Source organism: Ruditapes philippinarum, unplaced genomic scaffold (genome assembly GCF_026571515.1).
Source record: "Ruditapes philippinarum isolate M1 unplaced genomic scaffold, ASM2657151v2 ctg5523_1_1_1_1, whole genome shotgun sequence".
NCBI lineage: Eukaryota > Metazoa > Mollusca > Bivalvia > Venerida > Veneridae > Ruditapes > Ruditapes philippinarum.
The window spans coordinates 1-7818 of NW_026857107.1; the positions used below are offsets into that span (position 1 = coordinate 1).

General features: G+C 31.0%; 1 long non-coding RNA gene across 1 annotated transcript; it reads left to right on the forward strand.

Moving 5' to 3' along the window:
* Nucleotides 1–1240: 1240 nt before the first annotated feature.
* Nucleotides 1241–5021, forward strand: LOC132748790 (uncharacterized). Its single transcript, XR_009628320.1, has 2 exons — nucleotides 1241–4409; nucleotides 4495–5021. It is a non-coding gene; the product is annotated as an uncharacterized LOC132748790 (long non-coding RNA).
* The last annotated feature ends 2797 nt before the right edge of the window (nucleotides 5022–7818 follow it).

Here is a 7818-nt window from a genome sequence, read left to right on the forward strand (position 1 = left end):
AACGTAAATTGAAACATTAAGGTAGTACACCCCTAATGTAGTATCTCCACTTTGAAGAGTATTCAAATAGGCTAGAATCACTGTAAATTGTTTTGATACTGAAGGACATGGGTTCAAACCCCAGAAGAGGAAACTTTTTTTTCTTTCTTTTTTTTTTTCTTTTTTAACATTTTTATTAATCTCTCAGATCCTTAATGGAAGAAAAAAGTGTTTCATTTTAATTATATAATTATTGTAGGGATATATTTACTAAATAATGCCAAATTTAATAGCAAATATGTTACCAGATATTTTCAAAATTTAATAAAATAACAAAATACACGGTAAAAGTATTTTATATTTTGCAAAACCAACCAATAGACATTTAAAAAATTTAGGCAAACTTTGAAAACAGCCCGTCATTGTGGAAAATTTTAGGGATATTTTAAATAAGGCTTATTACATAGGGAAATTGTCATTTAAGTGTTAAAAGTGGGTGGGTCGGGGTTACATTTTTATACATATTAAAAACATTTCGTTTAAAAATAATCATTTTGCTTGTTTAATTTGTTACCTAAATGACATTATTTGTTTCTCAACAATGAGCGATAGGATAACATTTTCATAATGATGATATTACAGCTTTTTTAGAGTTTCCTCATTTCCGTAAAAAACCCTTCTAATAGCAAAGTTTTAGTTCAGAAAAATGTCAATAACTCATAAACCACACGGTAAATTTTGTTTAAATTTTGCATACAGGTGACATTTAAGGCATATAACTGTCCTATGTTGTCGATTTTACAGTTCCTTATAGTAACCATTATGGGTGTTCTACCTTAAAATTGCAATTTTTTGTTAAGGTGGTTGTGTAGATCACAAGGAGCATTTTACAATGTGTTACTTTGATAACATTCAGTGCGTTATTGTCCAAAGATAATGATTCTATCATCAGTTCTGACTTTTCCAAAACATTTAAAGATTTCTCGTTTTCAATTATGTTCTTTAATAATGACGTTGTGATAAGTTATTGACTATATCTTATTACATTATTATAAACGTATATCACAACACAATGCTACTCTAAAATAATTATATTATTTGTAATTTTTTAAAAATGAGTGTTTATTTCGTTTTTTAGAGGTAATTCAAAGATATCTTTCAATAAATATCAAATAACAAAATTGTTATTTTTCTCACAATTTACTAAAGATATAGTACAGTAAATTAGAATAGTTAAATAATGTTCTTCAATTGCAGAGCTTTTGGAAAAAGAATTAAACAAAAGCGTTAAGCTTTTGTTCGATCAAAGGTTTGAGAAACTTGAAGCTGAGCGAAATGCACACATGGAAAAGAAAATGCGTGAATTCGAAAGAAATTTCACAGAAAGGGCTGGTGAAGAAGCAGTAAAAAAGATGTCGTTTCTTGAACGCTTCAAACTACTGTTTATATAGAGAAAATGTGTTTGTGGAAGGAATATTATTAACATATTTTGAAAAAGTGCAGATATTAATAATAATCATGTTTTCTTTATGATTTTTTTCGCAAACATTCGCTCAATTTAAACACATATTTGTTCGCTTTTGTGTTCGTTTGTTTGTTTGTTTGTTTGTTTGTTTGTTTGTTAGATCGTTCGTCATTTGTTTGTTTGTTTTTGATACTGGTCTTACCGCGCCGAGCACTATTATTATTAAGGTTAAAGTGTCAGTACACGTTTATTTAATGTTTAACGTAAATCTTAGAATATAAGGTTATTTTCTCTAATAAATTGATTGAGCTTTTTAATTGAACTGAGTCAAAAAGATCTTTCAGTGAAATTTTTCGAAACAAACTATCATAAAAAAAAAGAAAAAAATATTGAAAGTGAAATATTATGCTATACAAAATGGATAATCGTCTCTTGTTAAAAGGTGAGAATGTCTTACTATAGTGTGTACAATTCGACATCTAAGAGAAACTTTATGATGATAAAGACATGTATATACTAGTATCATGAATTATGTTCATTTCGGCTTTTTCACCCTTTGATATCAATTTCAGTCTATATACGTTTCCTTATAGAAGGTTTTAGTCACTATTTGGTAATAATAAGTCTACTGTTTCAGTATTGAATGATTCTTCAGCCAAAGATTATATTTTGTTATTTCCTTATATTCCTACGTAGCTTTGGATCCAATTGAGTGGTTGCCTTAAAGCGTTAAGAAATCAACATTGCAACCAACGTTTATCGGTGCTTGATCGTAAGAAGCACCCTACTGGGTTCGAACTACTGGAGTCCATGCATCACTTAGCTGCATCACATGAGGTTGTTTTGATCTCTGGTGTTTTTAAGTGTGTTACATCCATAATTATGTTAATAATAATTTAACTGATAATAATTAACTAAATAATTTTGTATTTATTTTGTTTTGTTTTTTTGTTTTGTTTTTTTTGTGGTTTTTTTGATTGTTTGTTTTTGTTGTGTCTCTTTGTTCTTTTGTTATTCTTGTTGTTGTTGTTGTTGTTGTTGTTGTGGGTAAGTTGTGTACGGGTCTTTTTTAAGTTGGCCCCGATGACATTAACATGACTCCCTGCGCATGTTGTAACCTTTTTTAAATGAATTGCTTTAACGAACGTGTTTATCTCATAGCACTTAATCACGTTTAACGAGGTTAAGTGCCCACCACGCTTGAGGGCAGGGAACATGCTTGCAAAAGTGGCAGTTCACCTAATGGTAAATATCATAAAGATTTGACTAAAAAGCGACACCGTATGAATTACGTAAATATACAATTAAGATTACAGAGCTCAGGTTTATCAAGTTTTTAGTTATAGCTTAAAATGTGACTATGCTATGCTTTATTCATGGTTTGGCTCCATTCAAAGTCTTGTGTTTTATAACCTTCTCATAACTTCAAGAACCGTTACATGATATAACATAAGGACTTTCGAAAAGTGTTATGTTCATTCATCACAATGCCTTGTGAATTCATGTACAAAATCATCGTCCGGGCAAGTTATAGTACCAGCGTTTGTTTCGGACGTACATATATCACATAACAAGACTTAAACACTGATCACTCGAATGCTTATATTGAAAAGAGAATGGCGTGTACATGCTTCTCTTTCTAAACATTGAGTAAGCAAAATCACGTCTAGAGGCTGATACAGTTGGTTACAGTTGATATTGAAGGAAAAACTTTTTTGTTCTATTCCCATGCTTCAGCATACAGACTTTCTTTTGGCGATGTTAGGAATGCGTTAAAGTGAAACGGTATATTACCGAGCCTTTTAGCAGAGACTTTTTTATCGTTTTAATGATTAAGGGGATTCGATCCCCAGATTCATTATACAAAAACAAATTAACTTTTAGATATTTAAATTTACCTCTTTTTATCTTTAAAAACTATGTCAGGTATAAATTTGTGTCAATCCGTGTTATTCGTACGTTAAAAAAATATACTCATAACTAAATTTAGTCCCTAGACTTGACTGTTACATAGATATGAAAATTTAAGATTATCAATTATCAATAATTACTTAAATGATTACGATTAGTTAAAAAAATATATGTTTATCATTGGCTAATTGTCTAACACGTTTTTATCGTCCTTAACCTATATTTCTGTGTTGCTTCGTATGTATGTTGTTTGTTCTTTGTTGTTTTTAAAGGGAGCTTTGTCACTCTTCCATTTTGGTATTTCCTTTTTAAATTTTTTAATCGTTTCGTACATGTTTATTCACTGAGCATATCTTGAATAATTATTTTGAGATTTAAAAGGATATAAATAGATAGAAAACAATATATGGAATAGAACTTTAGAATTTTCATTGTATATAGATGCGTAGAAGGTAGCTTTAACTTACAACTGCCGTCCATGATAAGGCACAATTCAACCGACCACTGCACATGAAAACAAACCTAAAGTTTTATAATCTTGCTGTTTTGGCATTCTTCTACAATTCCGCTTTTTATTAATAAGGCCTGTTTTAAGACGACAGAGGTAATTTCAAGCTACAATCAACCCTTATACTTGTTGTAACTATTTTTTTATATTTGACCATTAGCGATATGATATGTTTGATGCTTCCCTTGATTTTTAAATGTTAATGAGATTATTGTATTGTTATTTGATATTGTAGACAACATATATTGCTGTACACTAGTAATGTCTTTCCTTTAGATATTAATTCATTAACATTAATTCTAACACGATCCCCATTTTTCCCTATTGAACATAGAAGATCCGAAAGTTATTATGCAATAGAGTCACTGTTTAACGTTCTGTATTTAGACATGTGACGTAATCATTATACATGTGACGTAATCACTATAAAATCCGACGCGCTGACAATAAGTACGGAAACAAATCAGGCGCATTTTGCTTAATAGCAGGTACTGTAGCATGTATTTGTTTATGTCGTGTTAGACTCGAAATAATATATCCAAATCGGTGATTTTATCACTGGATAACATCACTGTTTGGAGTTCGGATGCGAGGAATCATATATATTTCCTCGCATCCGAACTCCAAACAGTGATGTTATTGAGCGATAAAATCACAGTTTGGGATATATTATTTCTTAAACAACGTGTACTAGTATTTGAATAACACAATAAAGGTAACTGGACAGTTACGTTAGGCGTAAACAGAAGACATCTGCATTAGAAATTGTATACATTAAGAATCTTTATTGACATAAACAGCTACCTTTAATTGACAAAATGAACCTCACCTCAATTTGAAAAGAGATTAAGAAAAGAAAATATAACTACTTTCAAGAAAACTTCTTCTTTGCAGAGTGCTGATGATCAATGTCATAGAAGTCCCATGTCTGCAACGACTACATTATGTCGTTTTGTAATTGCGAATTTCTAAAGTTATATGACTTTTGTTTATGAATGTCTAACAAAAACTTTGTTTAAGCTTCATTTTTTCGGCGACACAAGGAGGAATTTTACGAACCTTCTAGCGTTGGTGACGCTGGTTAACCTATATGGTTTACCTTTTTAAAAATAGGTTTTATTGAATGTTATATTGGCATAATTAAAAGGTTACCTGCTGCTTTATTTGTTGACTTAGTGTTTTTTCCAAGGGCTAATTTGAATCCTTATGCTATCAAAAACCGTTCAAACCATTTTTAAAGGTGTAAACGACAAGATATTTTAATCTTTATATGTGGATGTACTTGACTAGTCGTGCTTTCACACACATAGGAAAGGGGCATCGGCGATAGGGTATTGCGTTAGTGTGTTCAAAACATACATGCTTATTTAACATCTTGAAACTTATATATGGACTCATATAGGAATACAATTATTTAAGTCATCTCGTGTGAAACAATTATGAGAAAATAATTATTGGGAAGGTACCCTAAAACATATTTTACATATAGCATCTATGTTCTGACAAAACTGACACGCTCAATTTGATTTTATTACTCAACTGTGTCTGTTATAAAGAAACCGGCATTATCAACTACCACTAAAAAGGTGCACATGTTAGAGTGTTTTGGATTCTGCCAGATATTGCTGTTGTATATAATGCATAATAATAGTACTTTTTATGTGAACTATTTACATTATTTCTGCAATACTGGTAATCAATGAACATTTTTAAGGGATAAACAATGTTTTCATAATGTTAATTAAGGGAATTGCCATATCCGATTGATAATGTACAGATATTGATTTTTTTCTTATCGTTCAAACCGATAAACCGATGCGAATAAATCATCATACACAAACATCTCATGCCCTATAAAATTTAATCAATAAACTTTCAGCGTTTGGACCACATGATGTTCCAATATTATTTATTAATAGACCCAATCTTATCAATTTAGCCTAGTTGCCATTTCCGGAGTCCAACAAATCCATTTAAACGTATAAGCCTCTTTCATTTTTACAGTCTAAAATATATATATATCATATGCATGTCTTACTTCATCTAGCCTACTTTATTTCCAGAGTACACAATTCAATATCAATAATCCTTTTTGAACTTAAAGTAACAAGTTTCTGTCAAAATGTCAAAAATGTTGGTGTGAAAACACATCTTTATACATCGTGATATAACAATACTCATTATATTAGACGCATGCACAGATGCAAAACCTACATTTATATGTATATCAAAGCAGTCGGTAAGTTTGACAGCTCTGTACAAGTCCAATGGAGTTCAGTGCTGTACTCAACAATGCACAACAACCTTATATTATTACCTTTAAGCTTTTTATGTATGCTGTTTATGCTTAATTAGGATCCATATACAAGTTAAAGCACGAAAATAAAGCTTTCTCTGTCAATTATGGACCCCGGACCTGTCAACATGCCCTAATTATTAATTATTAAGTACTAAATGGTAATAAATTATATCTTCGTGAATTTTCCACAGTTTCTTAACCAAAAAAAAATTTTGAGTCGCAAGTAGGACACTGTACAACGGTGAATGTGTGCCTTAACGCATAGTAACCAATGACAATAATGACCTGAAAAAGTATCACGCTTTCAATACTGTTTTATCTTTATTTAACGATATTCACTAAAGTAGGGAAGTGTACTGTTAAGATAACTGATCTACTTTGAGTTTGATCTATTTTGTTATGTTCTTACAAATACAGAATTATGAAATGAAGACGACGAGGTTTTGGATAATTTGACAAGGCAGCAGCCGATAAGTGGATTGAACCGTGTGTGACAAGAGAGTTTGTGCTCTTCCAAAATTGATCACATGCCTCTATACATAGACAATATCTCATTTTTAGATAGTCAACATTTATTAGTCATTTGGGGACCAGATCAATCGGCTTCTTAAGGTCAATGACAGATACAAGGCTAAGTTGCTTAAACTAGAATATGTTTGTCGCCCAACATCTTTTAGTGTCTTAAAAAGTCTTGGCAATTTTCAATTATGTATTGGCTAAATTCATTTTCTTCTAAATTTCACGTTAGTACTAGGAGATTGGAAATTGTTTTCATTATAGAGAAATTCTTTTTAAAACAAACCATAAGAAGTTGATCATAAGGGCTTCAAATAAACTACAGTTTAGAAACAGTAAATATATTCTTCAAAACTTCGAAAAAATAGTTCATCCGTGGACTTAAAATCTCCGGAAGTTAACATCAGTCTTTCAGTCTCGGCTTTCAAAAATGTCACCCAATACTCCTGAACATTTCAAAGCTCGTTTTTTTAAATCAAAGAAAAACATGAAGACTTTATCCAAATTAAAAAACATGGCTCAAACGATATTTTTCAAAACAAGCTTAAAATCGTTTTACATCTTAAATGAGACTACCTGATAATGCGTCTATATTTACCTATATCATAAGTCATTAGCGTTATCATACATTTCACAGCATAATGACTCAAACTTGTGATTTCTTTTTTCAGATTCGCTCTCCGTGATGGCGAAAATCCGATGAATTAATGATTTAGAAACTGCTGCTGTGATTTAATAATATTTCAAAAAGTTAGTCAGTCATGTAATGTTTGACCCCAAGTCACGTAGAAATATGCGGAAATGAAAAGGAAACTGCATAAATATTTCAGTCCCATCATGTCAAAAATACCTCAGTGGAGTCCCTTTAACTTATTTCCTCTGAATGGAAATTAAATTAGGGCAAAACCGTCTTCAACAAACTTCACGCTATTAGCCCCTGTCTTGCTGTATCACAATCTCCCTATCTTTTACACCGTTATGATCAAGAAGATGTCGAATTGGACAAACTTGAGTTACTCATCTTTTTTCTTGTTAAAGGACATAATATTCAATTTTATATTTCTTGCATTTTTTTTTTCCAAAGATTACCTTCTTGATTGACATGATCTTGAACAGGTTCTTTATAGATACTATGGAGTC